This window comes from Ciconia boyciana, chromosome 3, assembly GCF_034638445.1.
Source record: "Ciconia boyciana chromosome 3, ASM3463844v1, whole genome shotgun sequence".
NCBI classification, from domain to species: Eukaryota; Metazoa; Chordata; class Aves; order Ciconiiformes; family Ciconiidae; genus Ciconia; species Ciconia boyciana.
Window position 1 is genome coordinate 102,017,412 of NC_132936.1, and position 23,331 is coordinate 102,040,742.

At 40.8% G+C, this 23,331-nt stretch overlaps 1 long non-coding RNA gene across 4 annotated transcripts in view; it reads right to left on the reverse strand.

The window, feature by feature from the left end:
- LOC140650225 (uncharacterized) overlaps nt 1–23,331 on the reverse strand; it is a 62,005-nt gene that overhangs the window by 25,285 nt on the left and 13,389 nt on the right. The window contains exons 4-5 of one of the 4 annotated variants that reach the window (XR_012041895.1): nt 22,071–22,125; nt 18,165–18,493 (exon numbers count right to left, since the gene is read on the reverse strand). The exons of the other annotated variants lie outside the window; for them this stretch is intronic. This is a non-coding gene — a long non-coding RNA (uncharacterized lncRNA). Of the gene's footprint in view, nt 1–18,164; nt 18,494–22,070; nt 22,126–23,331 lie in introns of those variants that run through there. 4 annotated transcript variants of the gene reach the window in all.

The window sequence follows — 23,331 nt, forward strand, 5'->3', positions numbered from 1 at the left end:
CTCAAGGAGGCCTTAATGTTGGGCGTTAATGAGCGAGATGACTCTCCCAAAAGCTCTGCGGTTACCATTAAGCACGTAAAACTGTGTCTAGACACAGCTGAAGCCAAAGCAAAAGGTAAACACATCCCTTTCTCTCTTTGAAAAGGCTTCCTTGTGTTTTTCCCAGCTCACTGAAGAACCATCATTCTCTTTCTGTTGCTCTATTTTCTAAGACACGTCATCACTTACAAGACATGAGCAGGGCCAGGAAATGTGCAATGGTTCAAGAAAAGTAGTTTCTCCCAGCACCATAGAAAACGTGAGGCTCAGGTTGGGGAAAAGCAGTGAAACAGACAGTTGAGTAACTGCTCATTAAAACTCTACTCTGCCCTTTCTTAGAAAGTCTGTGATCACCAATTAATTCTTTTTATTTTGCTTTTACTAAAATAATGTAATATAGGTTTACAGACTCTCATGAGAACATGAGACAGCCCTTGTAATTTAATCTGAGAAAGACACATACTTCATCAAAAGAGCAGTTGGTTTCAATGATCTACTAAGAGTCCCAAAGGGTTCTTTTTCTAATTTTTGAATACAATTATTAAATATTATCTGGCAGCATTGTGCTTTTTCTGGCTCAGCTTCTTCAAAACAAATGCTTTATAATTAATTTTGTTTCAGTCCAGTTGAATGATCTAGAGTTAATTCCAATATAATTAAATCCTTTCTTTGGAATCCTTCTTGCGCCAAGTCTCCCCCTCTTCCTCCTCAGCCTTCAACTTTCCCCACCACCACCCTCCACACACGGGTCGGTGTAATTTTGTGAGGGCTCAGACTGTTCTTCTCCTACTGATATAAAAGAGATTCCTCAACCTCTTACAGGTTAAAGCCCATAGTGAGCTTAACTCTTTCTTCTATATTGCATCGGTTTCTGTTTTTCAAAGCTAATAGACATGTGAAACGTAGCCTGAAAGATTTATTACAAAATTAAATCAAATGAAATAAACATATACAGCAAATGAAATAAACATATACAGTATACTAAATTTAATTAGGAATCAGCTAATCAAGAAAATGTTATTAATTAAGATATTGCCTAAGGAGCCAAGGGATATCCAGAAGTCATAAATTACACAGACTGCTCCCTAAATCAAATAACACCTCATGTCTGAGATTTCCAAATAAACAGCCACCAGTTCCGGTAAATGCTATGAAAAGTAAATGTCTGTGTTACAGTCTAACTGCCATTCACAGTACTGCAAGCAGCAATCTCAGCAGTTTCACCACAGAGTTTGGTGCAAAGACATCTGCAAGACTGGTACCTCAGGGGCCCATGCTAGACCACGGTATTCAATGTGAAGAAAGTTAAGTCCTTCACTGTGTATTGTTTAATTACTGAGTGCTAAAGCTGCATGCTGAGCACCAGTTGGTGTTTGGTTTTGCATAATGTATTAACATTGCATATTTGTATAATGTATTAACATTAATACCACCAGACTGCACATTTCAGATAAGGCCTATTGCAATTAGAACAGGTAGCGTTAAACGCTCATTAAAGCCCAAAATACAATGCTGAAAGAGGTGGCAACGAAGCCAAAATTTGCAGATTTTTTCCTGTATCAAAATATGTTGCAAATAAACTTCATTTCTACACAAAGAATACCGTTTTCTATCACATATTCATGCTGATTCTGTCACCTTCCCTGTATCTACAGAGCTGGAGAAAACAAGCCCAAAAGTGCACTCGCTATATGAAAACAGGATAGCTATTTTTAACTGCAAACTCTAACACACTAATAAATGTTATACTTGTTCCCAGCTTTAAAGAGTGACTTACAGCGACAAATTTATTGCTAATTGCACAAACAGTTTATTATGCAGGACCATAAGAAATCTTGGGGTCTAAAAGATGTGTACTAAGAAATTATTTAATCTGGCAAATACTGATGAATCAAGCCCTTATTTATCCAGAATTTGTTAAACTCAGAGCTTTATGCCCTGCAGTAATTCTGTAGGTGATTACAAAAACAAATGGGCTTTAGGGCAAAACGTTAGAATTTGGCTAGCTAAAATTAGGCAAGTTAGTGTATACTCAGATTTCCAAGTAGGTTGACGAATTTTTAGATTCGGTGAGTACTTCCAGCTCCCAGCACAGAGACCAACCGCTTTTGACTTCAGTACCCAACCTGTTCACCCTCTGCATTGACATGTTGCCATATTTTCTGACCTACTTGCCCTACCTGGCCTTTCCAACTCAGCCAGCCTTACCTTGTTTGACGCAGCAGAAATAAGCCCTGTTTCTTCCTCCTCTCCTTCATTTCAAAGCTCATTGCTCAACCAGAGACAAAGTTTTCTAGCTTGGCTGTTCCTAGCTAACTCCTTTTTTCCATTTGTGCAAATGTCTGAACTGCATCCAAGCTATTCTGCAGATGCCTGCCTCCCTCCCTGCCTGCTTCCCTACTAACAGCTTCTCAGCATAATTGCCCTTCCGCCAAAGGCCATCTGCACGCGAGCCACTGTTTGCCCTCACCGAATGCTCTCCAGCACATCTGGAGGCTGCCCCTGCCTACACGAGGCTGAGAGCCCGTGTGTGACAGATGAAGGGATGCCCCAGGTCTAACTGTGAGGAATCTAAATAGAACTTCAAAGTCACCCCCAATGCCCAAAGTACTGTGACAACAGATGCTGAGCCCAATTTTAGATTTGACTTGTAAGTGTCAGTTAATTCCCACAGCATAGGTAAGTTTTTTAAGACATAGACTTCATTCCACATCAACAGGCAAGAAGTTTTCAAAGAACAGCTATTTTCAGATCCAGATCTGGGGTGGATTTGTATGTGACCCCGAAGCACAATATCCCGTTTCCCCAGAGCCAAGCATGAAGCCACACCACTGCCGCAGGCTAACACATCTCTTTTAGCTTGGCACCAGTTTTAAACAGTCAACATTTCTAAATTCAGTGTAATCCCATTTCCTGAAAGAGTTTTGCAACTGAAAAGGGGAATTTGTTAGAATTCAGATCCCAGTTTGTGACTGATTGAGAAAATAACTAACAGGTGCCCCATATCCAAGCTCCACTCTCTGCAAGTCTGTTTCTCTTATAAGAAATAGGTGTTTCTACCTAAAGTCCCATCACGGCAATATTCTACCACTGATTTAAGAAAAGGAAAGAAACAATTGTTAAAACAATATTTCAAACGATGAACTGCGGACAGCTGTCTCCCACACTTACCAGGCTGAGTTACAATATTGTTCCCTTTTAAAACAAGCCTTCATTTCAGTGAACCACAGTGAGCCAATTAGCATATAAATCCGCTTTCTACAAAACAGAGAACAAATCTGCAGTTGCCATTGGAAAGGCAATACTGAATATAAATAAGAAAATATCCATAAGGCACACTCTTCCCTAGATACATTCGTGTAACTCCTATTAGTGGTAAAGACTACAAACCCTATTTTCTTAAACTATTTGATCTCAGGAGATCTCAGAAGCAGCCTGGAACATACTTAATGAGCACTTGTACAGGTGGCCTTCAAAGACAAGGTCCATTGGTGCTTATGAATCAGTGGCTGCATGTTTCCTTGTCACTAAGCATGTAAGTGTCAGTCAAATCTATGCCTTAAACTATGAAGCTGAAGTGTTATAAAAATCAATGACATAATCAAACACTTTGAGGAAACCTTTCTTCCTTTACAAAATGGGGACAAATAATGTAAAAATATTTTACTTTAACATCTTGATTTCATCACCATTTAAAATGGGAAATTTCAGTAGAGTTGAACACATTTTAATACCACTGTTAACATTTTTTTTTCTAAATAAAATTCTGAGACTGACGCTTCATTTCAGCTCAGGATGAAGTAAATTTTGACATTTCAGCTACCATTCCTGTTCAAAATTATATCTTTCAACTAGCTCTATCCATTCCTTCTGCTGGATTTAATATTCACTTTGTTTACCAGTAGCAGTTACTCTTAGCTTCAATTCCATGAGCAAAGACAACTTCCGATTACAGTATGTTTACTAAAAGTACCATATTTTGTCTGATTAATTTTTCTTCCCTCTCAAAATATGCTGTGCATCTTTTGTAAATAATCCTTGAATATCTCAGGTCAAATGGTACTACGGCAACAGAGAGTATTATTACTCATGTTTATCAATGGCATGTACATTAAGGAAACGGTCAAACTCACTGTGTTTTACAGTGAACACCTGTGTAGGATTCCATTATCTTACCTTGTATAATGCTGGGTTATGCTCTTTTCTGCAGCCTGTGGCAGTCATCAGCCCTGACCTTGCACGGATCAGAGGGGACCTTCTCCAAAGCCCACTGAAGTCAGCAGGGATATCATTTCGAGAGGCTCAGGCTCTCCTCCTGCCTTGTATTTGTAAATGAGGTTTTTATTATTTGTCTTCCCTCACAGGGGTTAAAGTAACTGACATTTGTTGAGCACATCAAAGTTTACAGTGAAGTATTAATATTTACAGAGCATGTTTTCTTCTTGGTTTGTAGTTGTCATTTTTGGAATTCCTTTTGTTTTTCTGTTTGGCTCTCGTTCTTTGGAAGGACCATCTGCGTAGTCCAAAACTTCCAGTAGAACAAGAGAGAAAACTCACCTTTTTCCTTATCAGTTATTTGTGCTCAATGTCTTTAAGAAACATCTAGAGTATATTTAGATTTGCCAACTGTGAGAAGTAGAAATGAAGCTTCAAGCCAGGTTTTATCCCTTACGAATTTCGTCTGTGTGAAAGCCGCATTAACAACAGTTCCTTCCTGAATGTCTGCTTGCCAGATGGAAATTTATCTTTAAAATCTGTACAGTAGTGTGATATTACTGACATGTTATTTCTGTGCAGTGTGTCTGTGCATTGGTGTTCTCTCGGAAAGGAATAATCAATCCATTTTAAACTCAAAATATAATTGCCCATTAATATCCCCTGATACTGTGAGAACTTTTAATCATGCCTAAACATAAAATAGCTCATACAGAAGTTTGTTTTTTCTTAGTTAATAAAGCAAATAAGCCATTAGGCTGATGCAGTTCACTTACAGAGACTATTGTATTTACACATTTGATTGAAGACACTATTTTAAATTACGCATTTAAAAGAATTTATTCAACTATTTCATTTTAATTAAATCTTACTATATTAAGACTTGCGTAGATTACTTGGTCATCACAAAAATACTTCCAAATATGCAGTATTTCAAAACAAGTAAAAGTTTCAGGAAGAACATATTTTATTTTTCACTTTCACCAAAAGACCTAGTACAATTAATCACAGGTTCCCTGTCAGATTAATCTCTTTCTGACTTACCTTTTCTGGTACCCAGGACTTAATGAGCTCACAAGAACTTTATCCTTTTGTTATCAGTGCACTAACATGAGAGTACCTGCCAGGGTTATTTCTCCCCTGGAATACTCACATCACAAAAACCAGCTCAGTCTCCTTATTCTGCTGACTAAGCCCAGGTAAGAACAAATTTCCTTCTGTTCTGGCTTTGCCACAAGAAAACTGCCATGAGAAACCTGTCCCATCAAGTGGTGCGCTAACAGCGGAGCCAAAAATATTAAAGATTGCCATTAATCTCACTGAATGAACATTATGCAGAACTACAAAATTCACCTCCTGACAAAAGCAGGAGAGAGCCACTAGCCCTCACATTAAGCCCAGCTATTTCTTCATTTGGCCCAGACAGATATTTATAGAATCATAGAGTCATAGAATTGTTTAGGTTGGAAAAGACCTTTAAGATGGTCAAGTCCAACCATTAACCTAGCACTGCCAAGTCCACCCTACACCATGTCCCTAAGCACCACATCTACATGTCTTTTAAGTACCTCCAGGGACGATGACTCAACCACTCCTGTGGGCAGCCTGTTCCAATGCTTGACAACCCTTTTGGTGAAAAATTTTTTCCTAATATCCGACCTAAACCTCCCCTCGTGCAACTTGAGGCCATTTCCTCTTGTCCTATCCCTTGTTACTTGGGAGAAGAGACCGACCCCCACCTCTCTACAACCTCCTTTCAGGTAGTTGTAGAGAGCAAGAAGGTCTCCCCTCAGCCTCCTCTTCTCCAGGCTAAACAACCCCAGTTCCCTCAGCCGCTCCTCCATAAGACTTGTGCTCTAGACCCTTCACCAGCTTCGTTGCCCTTCTCTGGACATGCTCCAGCACTTCCATGTCTTCCTTGTAGTGAGGGGCCCAAAACTGAACACAGTATTCGAGGTGCGGCCTCACCAGTGCTGAGTACAGGGGGACAATCACCTCCCTAGTCCTGCTGGCCACACTATTTCTGATACAAGCCAGGATGCTATTGGCCTTCTTGGCCACCTGGGCACACTGCTGGCTCATATTCAGCCAGCTATTGACCAACACTCCCAGGTCCTTTTCTGCTGGGCAGCTTTCCAGCCACTCTTCCCCAAGCCTGTAGCGTTGCATGGGGTTGTTGTGACCCAAGTGCAGGACCCGGCACTTAGCCTTGTTGAACCTCATACAACTGGCCTCGGCCCATCGATCCAGCCTGTCCAGATCCCTCTGTAGAGCCTTCCTCCCCTCAAGCAGATCAACACTCCTGCACAACTTGGTGTCGTCTGCAAACTTACTGAGGGTGCACTCAATCCCCTCATCCAGATCATTGATAAAGATATTAAACAAGACTGGCCCCAATATTGAGCCCAGGGGAACACCACTTGTGACTGGCCACCAACTGGATTTAACTCCATTCACCACCACTCTTTGGGCCCGGCCATCCAGCATGCTTTTTTACTCAGCAAAGCATATGCCCGTCCAAGCCATGAGCAGCCAGTTTCTCCAGGAGAATGCTGTGGGAAACGGTGTCAAAGGCTTTACTGAAGTCTAGGTAGACAACATCCACAGCCTTTCCCTCATCCACTAAGTGGGTCACCTTGTTGTAGAAGGAGATCAGGTTAGCCAAACAGGACCTGCCTTTCATAAACCCATGCTGACTGGGCCTGATCACCTGCTTGTCCTGTACGTGCCGCGTGATGGCACTCAAGATGATCTGCTCCATAACCTTCCCCGGCACCGAGGTTAGACAGACCCCAGCCTGTAGTTGTCTGGATCCTCCTTCCAGCCCTTCTTGTAGATAGGCGTCACGTTTGCTAACCTCCAGTCAACTGGGACCTCCCTGGTTAGCCAGGACTGCTCATAAAGGATTGAAAGCGGCTTGGTGAGCAGTTCCACCAGCTCCCTCAGTAGCCTCGGGTGGATCCCATCCGGCCTCATAGACTTGTGTGTGTCTAAGTGGTGTAGCAGGTCGCTAACCATTTCCCCTTGGATTATGGGGGCTTCATTCTGCTCCCTGTCCCTGTCTTCCAGCTCAGGGGGCTGGGTACCCAGAGAACAACTGGTCTTACTATTAAAGACTGAGGGAAAGACGGCATTAAGTACCTCAGCCTTTTCCTCATCCTTGGTCACTATGTTTCCCCCCCCCGCGTCCAATAAAGGATGGAGATTCTCCTTAGCCCTCCTTTTGTTACTAACGTATTTATAGAAACCTTTAGTACTCACGTGACGTGATGCCACCTGGCACTAAAGGAGTGGCTTCAAAGGAACCACCTATTACTCATCAAAAGCAGTAGAGACTCAAATATCATCAGCCCTGTAGTTAAACTCTGGCAAAAGCTTGAAACAGTTTAACTAATAAGATAATAAACAATATGAGGTAGCAACAGGGGTTTTGAGAGAGAAAATGTTGTGATTTCCTCTTAGTTGGGTCTCACTGCTGACATAAATCTTCTCTGATGTGCAACCTGAGTTTGTCTGTGTTCAAATAGTACCAAAGTTTCCCCTGGCCTAAAACCTGTCTAATAATCTTCTGTGGTGGTTCAAATTTCTAGCTTAACTAACAAAGAGAGTTTTATTTCATAGCTTCATCTCTGAACCCTGAAGTCTTTACATATATCTTCAGCTGGGGTGAGAAGGAGTAAAAGGAACAGTATTAACAACTATAAATATTTCCCCAGGAAAGAAGAGGAAAGAAAGAAAGGAAAACAGCATTGATTGGAGTAGCTAAAATGCTGATTTCTGACTGTTTATTGTCCCAGTTGTGTCGAAAGTAAGTTTTGCCATGTTCATGCACAGGAACCATCCCAAACTAAGAGGTGGATAAAAAACCCTGTGCTGACTCTACACCTCTTGCTTTTATACTTCTGGGTATATCAGAACAGAGTCTCTGCTACTTATCTACCGCACAGAGGACAGAGAACAGGACCTCAGCACAGAAGAAAAAAAAAACAGAATTGAGAATATGCAAACGTTTCTAAAATCAAGCTGAGAGAATGACAAAATAAACTATGAACGCTAGCGCCTTTGAGGAGTGATTTATGTCTGTGCCGTGACTTCAACATAAAAACTATCTACACAGCTTAAGGGCTAACTATCTACTCTTAGATATCTCGGGAGATCTGCTGTCTCTCTTCCCAGCATAGCTCTTCCCTAATTCAATAAAGCCGTGCTGTCTGGCTGCCCTCTATCAGGATGTGTTGCTGAATATTTTTCCATCCCTCCCCTCTTCTCTGCAAACTAAGCTGTTCCATGGGGTGAAGTGTAGGAAAGCACATGGGCTGAGTCACATTTGAGATGTGTCACTGCAGCAAAAGGAGACGTAAAAGGGGAAATAACATTCTGCAAAGTTCGAGATCAATCCCAAACTTTCCCCAAACAATTTTCCTCTGGCATCATTCTGCACTAGGAAAAATACCATAATCAAGAGAAAGAAGGCTTTCTTGTGAAAGTTAAAAGGGAGAGACTTGTAATAGAAAACAGGTTAGAAATTGAACTACAGAATCATTACTGTACTTCCATAATGCACAAACCACAGCATTCAAGTTTTATCAAAATGTGCATGAGTTTCCCATCATATCCATCAGTAGGCGAGCCTTATGAAAAGCATTTCCCATGTACTTATCAACGCTGCTCTTCTTATTATGCCAATCACAGGCTCTTTGTTTAAAGGGCACAGTAAGCATCTTCCCGATGTTTTATTTTTACTCTTCTAGTGCCCTCCAGATTAATGAGAACTGAGACCCTGCTCCTGCCGCTGTCAGACCTCTCCTTCGTTTTTTGCTGACAGCCAAACCTGCCCTTCCTCCTTTCTATTTGATGTAGAATTTATATCAGCCACATGGGAAAAGGAGGAGCAGCTTCAACCACTGGCTTTAATCTCCATGTGAAAGGCAAGGCAACGACGGGGCAACAAGGAGCATTGAAGTCTTCAGTGTAAATGTTGTTGCTCATTACAAGCTCCCTCTCCAGGGATAAAAAAAAAATCTTCAAAGGGGAATTGCACCAGTCTCACACACGCCAGCATTCCCTCTCACACACACGCGCCTTTCACATCTCATACATGTGGTTTCCACGCAGGAAACAATTACTGTAATTAATAGACCCAAATAACCCCACTGTTCATTTAAAAATGCACTTTAAATTGACAGAGGCATGCAAAAAGTGGCTGGGTGCTTGGGTCTCATTACTCGTGTGGACTAAAAACCGGGTTGTGTATATAGACTGTCAGCTCTATATTTTTCCAGACCTATCACATCAAATTCAACGCCAGCATAAAACAAAATATGCTCAAGATCTGAACGTTCTCCAGGAGGCACTCGGACGCCATTGTTTGTTCCTGCGACACCTAGGAGCTATTTTGTCTAGGCTGAAATAAATGTGACTGACACTGGGAAGAGGGTCTTTTGTGCATCAAGAGGTGGTGCTTAATATTTGCTAGGGACTATAACATATCTCCTACAGAAGATTAGGTTAAGGATTCTCATTTGCCCAGTTGGGAACATTTACATTTGCTTAAAATTATTGTTACTCAAAAAAAAAGCAGCATCATACGCTATAATTTTTACTGTGTTTACATTCTGCCATCTCAGACCTGAGAACATGATTTCCTCTAATTACCTTCAGTAAGAAACATACTATGATCACGTCAGGGAACTGATAACTAATATTTCTATTAGTTAAAATTGCTTTTTTCCTCCCGCTACTTGACTGCAGAGGCTGCTGTATCCCTCACACTTGCAAGATTCATGGCAAACCCCTGTAGGTCTGTTTGCATGTGACTGTGAGATCAGGAGTCTGTAAAGCAGTTGTCTACACATTTGAGAATTTCCTTAGGATGGGACGGTAGCCTTCTGCTGCACTCCACATCCAGGAAAGCAGCAGCAGGAGGGAATAGGTTTATGGAGCAATAACATATGAGCACAGAGCTGCAGCTGTGGAAGCAGTAGGGTTGCCACTGTGAGCAAAGGCTTCGCAGGGCCACCAGTGCTGAGCAGCATCCTCTTCCTACGGACCCTGGCCAACCCTCAGCTCCTCCATGCCCAGGAAAGACAAAGGAAGCAAAATTTGTCTCTGTAGCCATGAGGCTAAATGCCCTCACCCTTGCAGAGAGAGCTCATCGTAGAGGGTCTGGTTTGTGGCGAACCTGAGATACGGTGACGCTTGCGTAGATGGAATAAAACAGCAATCTATTTTTTTCACCTCTTGTTTCTTTTCTTTAATGGTGCTGAGAAAACCCAGGCCATTTCAGCCGGTACAACAGCTTGATGTGTTGTTCAGTTCACATATCTCACATGAATCATCCATTTAATTTTGAACTCTTACTTTAGCTTTTCAAAATAAAGAGTTTGGGGTGGTTTTTTTTTTAAGGCCCCTGGGAAGAATATGTTAGATTTGACTTCTGGTATTTGTCTTTCATATGTTTCAGTGAAATTAGTTAGATCTGGAAAATGTTGCCCTTTACCTGGTAATTCAGGAAACCAAAGAAACTAATACATTTATCAAACGAACAGAAATGGCCCTCTGGATTTCAACAAAGTTTCCTTTTGTTGTATATACTAAATTCCAGTTAATCAATTTTCTACACATCATAATGCTTTAGAACAAAGGGTGAAATGACAATGAAACTTGATTATTATAGCTCTTTGCCTGCAGAAGAGAGAAAAGAAAGTAACATTTTATAGTGTCAATGTACACAGAAATAAATCCAGGAGCTCTTTTTGACAAGAAAGGCCACAGCAGTTCAATTCAGACAGTTCAAGGCTTTTACATCATTCTAGGAGCCATGATCAAGCAACACATTAAAAAAATGTACAATGAAAAAAGAGAACATATGAAGGTGAAAAATTATGTTTTAATTTGCATTGGAGTGAAACGACCTCGTAATAGAGGTTGACAAAAGAATTAAAAACGTGCCTAATAATGCACATATACTCCAGCAGGCATTCCTAAATCTGCCTGTCGTTTATGAGTAGAGAAATGCTTTTTCTCTCTCATTCTCACTTGTAATTTGGACACACATAGTGATATCTGCAGGCAAAACAGCTCACATGTATCTGTCAAAACAGCAGATGGGGAACTAAAAGCCCTGGATATACTCACTCATTAGGGGATCCTTTCAATCTGCCTCTTTGCTGTGGTTGCTGGGTTTCTTCGAGGAGTTTGGGTGTGCTCTCTGGAAGCTAAACACTGTTGCTTTCTGTGGGAGCATGCACTATGTATCCTGGTATAAGAGAACAGCAGCAGCATTGCCAACTCAGTATTTTACTACAAGGCTTAAGTGTTTGGTGTTTTTTTACATCTTCAGCTTCTGGAAGCAAGAGCAGGTTTTTGGTTTTGTCTTTATTGCTTTACAGGAATGTAAATTTTATGCCCTGTGGTAATGAGGAAAACTTGAATATATGACCCAAACACACCTGAAGGCATCAGAAGCAAAACAAATAAAAGGGATTAATTATACAATATCTAACTTCCCAAGAAAACAGTGCTAAACGCATGCTCTCATACAATCTTACTGAATCACTTCTTAACAGCTTTATGGCCCTCTGACCAATTTCACCTATATTTGAAATAAAGCAAGGTTCAACCACAGCTTCATGCAATTATATCAGAGAGCGCCACAGGGTTGCTAAGCCCTGTTGCTCATGGAAGTGCATGTTTTCAAGTCTCATAACTCTGTGTATGTGAAATCTCACAGTGGCGCATGATTTGGCAGTATTTCTGGAACATCAAGTCTCCGAAGATTACAGAGTCACTACCACGGGGGATGAGAAAGGTGGGCAAATGCACATACCAGCAGGGCGTGATGGCCCTGTACCTGGGGAAACACTTGTGTGATGGATTCCACTGCACTGAACACGTTGGAGGGTTGGAAAAGGAGATGAACAGGTTCCTCCAGATTTCCCTGTGTTCCCCCTGGGAAACACAGCATTCTCCCCCACATCAAGTAATCCAGACAGCATGAGCCTCAAAAGTAAAGTTCATCGACCACCACAGCATGCTTGTCCAAAGGTCTGCAAGCACAGCCGAGCTTCATGCTCACTTAGCAGCAGTATAAAACACATACAGGGTATGTACCCGTACAAGCCCAGGCTTCCTGCAGCTCTGTGAGTTTAGCAGGGGGAAACTCAGGCCCCTCCACAGGTGCACAAGCCACTACCATAAGCCACTGCTGGAGGAATATGTAGGAACTGAACCCATGAATTTTCCTCTCCTTCTACAGAATATTCCCACATCACAGTTGAAGTAACAGCTGTGAACAGTTTACAGAATTCAAACGAAGGAAAACGTATTTACTTTGATTTTTGTTTCTGAGCTGTTGATATTTCAATGATAAAGCTGCCATATATAAGTATGTGTAGACATGAACAACCGCAATGCCTCTGCAGACTCATCTATTGGAAAGGAACTGTATCATTTCACTCCTCATAGAAACTTGGATGCAAGTTTCATTTTACTACTAACTCCTGGCAAAGAGCTATATCTTCTTATTTTAGTTCATTGACTTTCCTATGTGATGCAGCACTACCCACACAACTGTTTTCCTTCCAAGGGGAGGTAGGTCCTCAGGAACGTGCCAAGCTCACAGGACAAATCCAGCAGCTCTACAGACTAAAAACCTGTGTGTATTTTTACTTTTGGTTCCTGTGTTTTTCAAGGGACATTGCTGAGAAAATGTATAGGAATTTTCAGGAGGACATCTTCATATACCACAACATACTCATAAATATCTTCGAAAGGAACATTTTCTGCCTTGCTGGGTGAAATACACCTTCTTACCCTCTCCCTTCCTTTTGCACAAAACAGGGGAAAGGGGACACCCTAAACTCCCAATATGACAGAAAGAGTCATATTTCACTAGATCCTTGTAAAACCTTTGGAACACTAAAGGCACTGGAAAAGTGACATGCATTTCCTTTGACCCTACCCTTGGGAGGTCATTCAGCTTAGCATCTGAAAGGACGTACTGCAGTTAGAAAATTCAGTATAAAACTATGGAATGTTCATGAAGGAATAGATGAACATCAGCTCATCTTCAGACATTACTGTTAGCACACTACCAGATCTCTCCTCTCTGGTCTGGAACCACATTCTGGCCTGAAAATAAATTTGCTGAGCAGCCAGGCATAACCTGTCCTAGGCCACTGACCTCCAAAACGAGCTTCAGTACTTCTCCAAAAGGAGAATTTAAAAACAAAACAAAACAAAACAAAACAAAACCAAAAACCCCCACACACACCTCAGAAAAACTCAGACTAGGAGAGAAAGAGGTTGCAGGGGAAGGTCTCCTGCTATGAGTTTAGTATCTGGATAAAAAGTCAGGCTGTTAAGCAACAAGACTCAAGGAAATGAGTTAAGTTCAGAAAAAGGAGACACAAAAGACTTAAGACAAAAAGCTGAACAGCATAGATAATGCTCACTCTACCAAGATAAACAGTTCCAGTGTCTGTATACCGCTGGCTTTTTCAAATGAGTGTCGGGTATGAAAGGAAACAGGAGGCAGAGAATGGGAAGAGAAAGGACACTGGCTCCGAGCACTAAGGAAACACATACACGGGAGAAGAGAGTTGAGCATGAGGGATGAATCTTGCTCCATTTACTCAGGCAACACTATTATTAACATCCCAAACACTTGTCTGAGGAGCAAACTTCTGACCACTTGCATGTCCTCAGAAAGGGTGTCTCACCTCGGCTTGAACAGTTCCTCTGCGCAATGGGGTGGTGTAGGGATGTAAAAGAAGGCAGGGTTCAGGAGAAACGGCCGCCACAAGCAGATGCTCAGAAACCCCATCATAAAATCTGCCTATATGGAGGACTCTATCAGACAGTGGGATCCATTCCCCTGATACGCACTCTGCTTATACCCTGCCCATTATTGAGTCCTGTTCATTTACTTCCCAGGTAAACACTTCCAGTGATGTTTTTCACAGATCTATTCCTAAAGAACTGGCACAACTTCATACAGTAATAAACAAGCACTTCAGTAGCAGTTATATGTTCAATTTGCAATGAAACTAATGAATATGGGCCTATGACAAGACATCAATCTCACCAGCATTGCAGCTCTGACATAAAACAGCAAAAAGCAGTTTCAGCAGCAGGTTGAATTCTTAACAATCAAGAGCTATGGAACAGTACTCCTTATTCAGAAATATGAGCAATGCTTTTTCTCTAAAATATGGGACTGATAACATGAGCTACAGCAGCTAAGAGCAACAGATTTCTTAGAGGATGTATATGTCTGCAGAGTCAAAGAGAGGAAGGAAGAGGTCACAGTACTCAAGCATATGTCAGATCTTCTGATCCACAAGTCAAAGTCTCTTCAGCAGAATGGTGGCATCACAAGAAGAGCTTCTTTTAGGTGTTTCTCCCCGCAGGGCAATGTGGAAGAGTTTATGGAAGCACAAGGGAAGTCATAGACCAGCCATACAATTAGCCACTGTATGGAAAACTATTTACCCACATACTGTAAATATCTGAGACTACTTCTAGCATTCTACGTCATTATGTGGAGGACACCTAATTGTTCCACAAAACTGTGAAAAGATTTCCAACCTAAATTCAGCTGCAGTCAATCTTGTACCTGGAACTGCTATTAAGATAGGCCTTTTGCAGAGCTTCCATCATGGAAAACCTTAACAGCATAGACACAGACAAAAAGCTTTGCCACTCCATTTTCTGCCAGGCTGAAACAAAGCTGCAAGTACTATCTGATTAAGCCTTATAAAAATATGCAAAATCTACACAATGGAGGTTTTGTGCATAAATGAAGTAAAGGGAATGGGTGTTCTTTGGGACCCCTCGAACTTGATGTTTTCTGCTTGAATGGCAGAAAACATGAGTTCTGATAATCAGCCATTTTCTTCTGGGAATTAAGGATATTCAGTATTCAGCAGAATGGAATTGCTGCCACAATTTTTACTATTTAGGAATAGGTTATTAGCTTCTTTAGCATTCTCTAGTTCCACTAAAGACAGCAGAATTAACCAATTTTGTCTGCTCCTACACCTACAACATTCTCTCAGAACCTCTTTTATGCAGAACTGAAGGTCTGGCACTTTAATATGTGGGTATCCCATGTACAATAATGCCGCAGTCCGTATTTCCCACACTCAAATGATGTTATCCTTGAGCTCTCTGGAGCAGGCTGAGATTTTTATCTTATAATTAATATCAGACAGTCTTGTCAACAGAGGCAGGATGTCAGAGAGGCTAGTGATCAACCTGGCCAGAAAGTCTGTAAATCTTTCCATGGCATTCCTGTGAAACTTCCACCCGCACAAAACTGCAGAGGCAGGAAGAGTCTACGGGGTAACTGCAGTAAAAATGAAATCATACTCATTCTTCCATCCAGCATTGCAGAGACATATCATGCTAATTCTTACACATCAGTGCTCAGTTATAATCATTTTGTTTGGCTTGGCAAAATAGCTGGAAAAACAACAGAGAACTATCACTGGGGGAAAGGGAGGACTTAGATCATGTTCCCATGTCATTTTTTCATGATTTCCATTAAAAGTATAAGTCCTGCTAATAAATCGTTAAGACCTATAAAAACTATGCTAAGAAAAATCTACAAGATGGAGAAAGAGAACATAAAACCCTTCCAGCTAAGATGGAACTTACATGTATAAAAACATTAATGTTGCCATTTCTTTGCACTTCTGACCTTTTGCCGCTGAAGTAGTCATGATACTTCCCTATTCTGAAATATATATACATATAAATGCATATATATAAAGGTATACATATAAAGAGAGAGAGAGAGATGTAAAGAATACTCTTGGATTGGATATTAGGAAAAATTTCTTCACCAAAAGGGTTATCAAGCATTGGAACAGGCTGCGCAGGTTAAATACCACCATCCCTGAAGGTATTTAAAAGACGTGTAGATGTGGCACTTAGGGACGTGGTTTAGTGGTGGACTTGGCAGTGTCAGGTTTATGGTTGGACTCAATGATCTTAAAGATCTTTTCCAACCTAAATGATTCTATGATTCGAATGAAAAAGTATTTTGGTACTGGGTGCGAGAGGTCTGAGGAGCATATTATAGGTCTTAAACTGGACAAATAGCAGTGCAATAACATATCCAAATGGTGCTTTTATATATGAGAGGTCCAAGGACTCATATTTCAAAGAAAATGGAAGTTGTCTTTCAGCAAAAATCCCAGGCAGCACCTATTGCTTCATGGGGTTGTGAATCATAGGTGATGCGAAAGCCAATGTTACATGAGAAAATTTCAGTAATATTTATTTTTATCATACTTATCTCAATCCAAATGTGTTATTCTTTGTACTTGGCACAGGAATGTGTGTGGAAGGAGACTGTCCGAGAAAAAAAATCTTGACATTTTCACTGACAAGGCGCACAAAGCATAGAAGGCCCCAGAGAGGTAAAGCAACTGCCTGGGTGCGCAGCAGAACTGCAAGTTCCTTCACGAGGAGTCCAGTGTTCTCTGCATTGAATCATTCAGCTGTCTACGGAAACCAGCCCCTCTGTGGGTAAACTTTGTTAGCATTTCCATCCATCACTGCAGTGTTCTTTGATCAGGACAATGATAAAAGTCTTGGGGGATGGGAGAAAATGTTAAATTTTTTGTAACAATCCTACTAGCCCTAACTCATGTATTCTAGCATGAATAAGGTCTGCATGGTTGGGCCCAAAGCTCTCTTAATTCATGTATACTAACGTTCCCGGTTCCTTAAACTCTTGTTTAAAATGCAATCCAGACTGGCTACCTGACTATTTTACCAACGCTAGTCACAGTTTGAAAAGGTTAACAATCACTGAAAATTAGCATAGCATCAAGAATCAAGTTGTTTAGAGAATCAACTATATCTACATTCTGCTAACAGTAAACACTAATTAACAGTATCTGCTAGCACTAACATAAATCAAAACTGTCTCTTTTCCTCTCCTGGGCACTGCACTGGAAAATATCAGAACAGCAAAAATACTTGGAAAGTTTCTTACTTTTTTAAATTTTATTAATGATAAAATATTGGATGTCAACGTGCAATGCTTTGTGCATTGCATCAGACAGCTCAAACAGTAATTGTGATGAATGAGAGTGGAAGGGCTAAGGTTACAGGCATTTAAGAAGGCTCTGTGGATTGAAAATATTAGGATTGATTAAAGGTCAAATACTTTATGGATTTATCAGTGTTGTATACATTTTCTCATGACACAGAATCACTTACACTACCTACAAAATGAAATAGAAAAGAGCTGCAAATCAGATAATTTTTAAGACTTTAACCCACATACAGGCTTAGCCATTGAGTGTAATTAATGGCACTGAAATGTTTTGATTAGTCAAGCAATAAACTAGCCAACCCCCCACACCCCACCCTCCAATAATTCCTCTAGCTTCACGCAGGTTCATAGGTAACAGTCTCAATTAATGTTTAGTATTTACAAACATACCATCTGGCAAAAGATACTTTTTATAATGTTGTTTAAAATCTGTATTTATTTAAACCAACCAACTTTAGTCAAGAGAGAAACTTTAACTTGATGGTTCACCCCTGCTCTGTCTTCTTTGTTTTCTGGGAAAACAGAGTTTGAGATGGATATCTATATATTATCTTTGATGCAAAGATTTTTCTAGGATCCAGACAAGCAAACGGCTGCCTCCATTTGTTTCACAGTGGATTCGAACTGGCCTTCCTGAAGTCTGTATGTCGATTAGAACAGAGCAGAAGCAGCTCAAAGTGCAGGGATCTGTGGGAAAGGACCTCGGATTTGGAGCTTTTCTTTAAGAAGTTGTGCAAGGCAACTCCTGGTCTCACTAACATCAGGACTGAAGCTTTAGCTCAAACTCCACAACACATCTAAGTATAATACTTACTTTAAGCAAGTGAATCAGGTCGACTTCAGTGGCCCCATTCTTCTGTTTCAGAGCCTGATCGAGTTGCCCTGCAGCCTTTTTCATTGCCTTCGGTGAGCTCTGCGCAATGCAGGTCTATGTCAGTGGCACATCTAGGGGCTTTTTGGTGTCCTCCCAGCGCAGCACTGCAGTGCTACCTACATGTTCAAGTCCTGGCCTGGGATTTGCAATATGCTATCTTTTGAACTTTACTGAAAAAAATTGAAGTAGAAACTTGATAGGAATCTCACCATAGTCTTGCACCTGCTTTTTAGGATAGTCTTTGCTGTGTATATGTCTTATACATTTGCGCAGTTGACAAACACCTGGAGAGACTGAGCAAAGAGAGAGAAAGGAGAGAATTTTCTAAGCCAAAGCTTATCTTTATGTAGGTTATGATTTCCTTCTGTTCTGAAAGGTGCTCATAAAGCTCATCTCTTCCCACCCTACTGACAGTCACATTCACCAAAGAAACCCTTCCCAGTTACCTGAATTTCCCAAAAGATGGCATAAATTGCTGTGTAACTTATCACCTAAGGCTCAGACTGGATAAATAGTCATCAGCTTAATCAAGGGATCCCAGAATAAAGGCCCCTGTGGGACAGGTTACTGGCAGTTACATTGTGTTGTTTCAATAACTAACGGAGCAAATCTTCTTCTCAGTTACCCTGAGGAGTGTGAAATCCAACCCCAAAGGCTTTGCACACAGCAGCATTGAAAGGGCTGTTTGAAGGGGGTGCCTGTCTCTTCACTAGATTGACAGCAGTGAAGAAGAGGCCAAGTGTGTTGCGGACATCCACAGACACCTCTATAAGGGAAGAAAGATATCTTTGCATTTGAACAACTTCAGCATTTTCCCATTCTGTCTCCTGCAAAGAAGCCACTGGTCTTACTGGTTTCCTGAGAGTGTGGACATGCACCTTCCAGTCCACAGCTTTTGGATGCTTGCGTGAGAAACAAGGGTTAAGGCAATAGAACAAAGGCAACCAAGTTTAAATTTTGGCCTCTAGTACGTGCAAATTTGTTGATAATTATGATTCTATTAAATTTGATAGCAACCTCTAGTGGGTGGACATATGAAAACTCAGACGTGTTTCCTCAGCAAGGAAGCTTTAAAGAATAACACCCATTTGGTAGTATAACATTTGATTAAAGTAGGCTCAAATATTCTAACTGTAAAGGTTAAGCACAGACATGTGTGTCACACATGATGCAGCGGGTAAATGATGTAATGTCGATAGACCCGTAACAACAAAAAACATTCCAACACTGCATTTTGGCAGAAAGTTCGATACCATATAAAATACAATTAAATGGCTATAACTTGCACGGCGTGAGAATCAGTGTCCTGTAAAAATAATACAATATTTATTAGAAACTTTCCAAAATATTTAATTGCATTTCAAACAACGACTCTACTTTTAAAATTGCAATTTCTTAAGCAGCTTTGTACTGTACAAGCCCCCTTTTGTAGTTTTATTTTGGCAGGGTAATGTTATAAGCTGCAGGCTGTTTCAAGTGCAATCATTTATCACATCCCTGGCATAAAAAAACCTGCTTTTGCAGCGAAGGAGGTGTAGCATGACTTTGCTTTTCTCTAAAAATGAAATTTAGTTTATGTCACAGGATCCCTGCACCACTGAGTCTCATACAGTGGTCCAGACATTTACAGGTTCATGGGTACCAAGGAAGCTGCAAATTTTTAAGAAAAAAAATAATTATGTGGAGGTATCTAGAAAGTGTGGTAATAAGCAACATAGTTTCACCAAAGACAGATCATCCAGACAAACCTTGTAGCTTCGTTTAGAAAGTAAACCAGTCTCCCAGACAAAGGAAGATCTCATCTGCGTATGCTTCTGTAAACATTCAATACAGGGTCAGAGTGTAAATTATTAGGAAAACTGGGGAAAAAAACCCCAGGATTAACAGGGAACTGGCTAAGAGGAGTTAGCAACTGAGAAGTATTATTGGCTCCATGGGAGGCTACTCATGGAGTTGTTCACAGTTCAGACGGAGCATGTTTGATGTTTTCAACAGTGTCCTTAGCATAAAAACGTGAAACTGTGTGGACAAAATTTGCTGATGACCGTGGTACTGGCAGTACAGAAGTGTCAGAATGGCATGTCAAAAGGCCTTGAGGTCACCCAGTTAACAGAAAGGACGTTAAATTGAATTGTACGAGATGTGACATAATGTATGGAAGGAGAAATGACAAGAACTTCTGATGTAAGCAGTGCATTCAGCTGCCAGAAATAGGTCCTCTTCGGTTGTTTCTATGGACCTATGCCTTCAAACCAATCACATAATGCTATTGAGCTGTCACTGTGATGTAACCATTAAAAAAGCTAAACGGGATGGGCCCAAGGCTTATCCACAAGGTATTTTCTACAGTGAAATGGAAATGCATGGGCATTGCACAAGCTATTGCTGTGATATCTTATTTCAAAACATACTGTTCTTGTCAACAGTACTTAAAGAGCTTGCCAAAGGAGCAGTGGACAAATATCTGGTGGGCATGGCCTGGGAGGAAGAGTGTGTGGCATCCTATGAAATTGCCTCTCGGAAGGTGACAATTAAACGGCTCAACTTCAGGGAGAGATCAGGACTGGTCTGTCTGCTCAGTGCAATGCAGGACAGAGATGAAACTCCTTGCACTGAATAAGGCGGCCTGGTCACTACGCGCAACCTGTCTATGGAAACACCAAGATCCTCAGCTGAAAAACGAAGTCTGCCCGAGTCCTTCTCAGCTGCAAGGCTGTTTCTATTACCAAACCAAACTCATTTAAAACTGAGCTGAGGTAAATAGCTTTGAAGTAATTACCCGTACAGTAATTAATATCTTATTAGACTTCAGTAACCCAAAGAGCAGGTGGATTTTAGCTATCAGTACACTAGAGAGCCAACTTACAAATTTTAACCAAACTTAACCCAAAATGCATGGGGACAGCCCCATAGCAGTTGGGGACAGCATGGGAGAGCCCCTTGACAGTGTGAGTCCATGTCTGGAAATTACAATATTCTTTCTCATGCTCTTTCTCTAAGCAACAAGCAAACCCAAGCTCAGTTTGGTTTTGTGTGAAGCCAAGTTTGAAAATTGCTCTTAATTGCTTTACGTGCATAGCACAGTTAAATGACAAGGAAGACATCCTACTTCACAGTTCACGTGCCAGTTTTACGTATGCTCATAGACATACCAGACTCATATTTAAAGCTCTGTGATAATGTGAGAAAGAAACAGTGACAAAGCCATCTGTGAATGGAAAGGTTTGGGGGTCTGTTGGCTCCTTGCTTTCAGATGAAACCTACAAAACATTCTCATCCCCAGGCATCTACGAATGGTGATACCGAAACCCGTAAAATGGGCATAGTGAGAAATCCACAGTATATGTCCAACACTAGAAAGGAGATATTAGCTAGCACAGAAAAACAAGGAGTTTTATTGTCCTGCTCATATGATATGGAGCATGCTTAATTCATTTATTTATTTTTTTCTAATAGTCTTATCCTTTTATGTTATCACAGCGCTTCAGAAAATCTCAAGGTCTAGGGGGAAGTTTAATGTTTGCTGTTCTGGGATCATTTGAAGCCATGCATTCAAAGAGGACAAAATCACTTTTAAGTCTGCCTGTAGGAAATCTATCTTGGCAACCAGACAACTAGAATTAGTTATTAAAGGCATGTCAAATGAATAAAGACACCTCTGTAAGGAAAACCGCAAAAGCATTTACTTTTTCTAATATGAATAGCGGGCTAATACCAAATCAGCTTTCATTTTCCACTCTCCCTTCACCTCCTAGACCAGAGGTCAGATCCAATAAAGACTAACGCAACTGAAAATCATTTCGTTTTTTTGCATCTATTACATAGCAGATGTATATTAAATAGCACTGCCTGGAAATGAAGCAAACTCACATAATCTGCTGTGGCAATCTCCTCGTGGAACTGGTTCACTGCAAGGCAAAGAAGTCTGTGGTATTATTAAAAGTCAGGAGGCACACCAAAAAGTGGGGGGGTCTCCCCTTCCTGAAAAAAAGACATAGAGCTTTCTCATTCCGTAATGAAAATTAAGACACTGAGACAACTATGTTCAGGATCAGAGTCTACACTTCTTCCTTACATTGGGCAACCCCCTTGGAATCACTTGGTCAACCAGTAAAGACAAAATAAGCATTTCCATGGTAGCCAGAGTCTGGAGGAGTGGGAACAACTCCTGGTTTTACCAAAGATTTCCTATGTGATACCTTCTAAACTCCTTAGATCAAGAGAAGAGACTTGGGGATTTTCATCTTTACCGTGCCTACATCAGAAAGCAGGACCTCTGTGCTGTGTGACTGTTGCATCTGTCCCCACAACTTTACTTGAAAATGTACAATTTATGTACATACACGCTGCTTTAAATCTTCCTTATCAGGATATGGTCAGATTTGACCAAGGTCCAAAGCAAGCGTAAGCTTCTTCTAGACTTTTTTGTTAACTTATGGATAACATCTAATAAGAAAGGAGCCAGAAAACCCATGAGTGGGCAAACGACTCTCCCAGTCTGGTATTTGTTGAAAGAAGCAACTACCGATTGTGGTTTTATCTTGATACAGTTAGTCAGGAATATTTATTTGGACTAAAGTAGCCATAAAAAACAGCTTTAGCTGTAGCTATAAAAAAATAGGTAATTTTTTTTGACATCAGGTAGCATATACAGTTACTAAATTTGTCAGAACTGAGCACTATCAAAGGCCTTCTTTTTAAGAAAAATATACTACTTATACACAAAGTAATTCACCTGCTTAATCAGACACAGGAAAAAAATAAACAAAAACATGGGAAAAGGAAATCTGCTGGATGGAAGAATACTTGTACCACTTATAGAAGTTGCAGGTTAGCTATCAAACACTTGTTTAGAAGACTTTGGAAAAGGAAAAGTTCCAAGTCTTACAAAAAATAAGCACCTTTCAGTTCATGCGATTCAGTAAAACATAGCCCAAAGGAGCTTCTAGCCTGTGGCCTACAAATCAGATAGAAGTTCTCCATACTTGCTAAGTATTAGCTTCTTCTTCTTCACTTCCCAGAGGAGAATTTCTCAACCTTCTTCACTTACTCCTTGCCGAGTCCTAAAGTGCGCTGTCATATACGCTACCATACCACTTGCACTGTCTCAGGAAGAAAACTCTTCATTCAT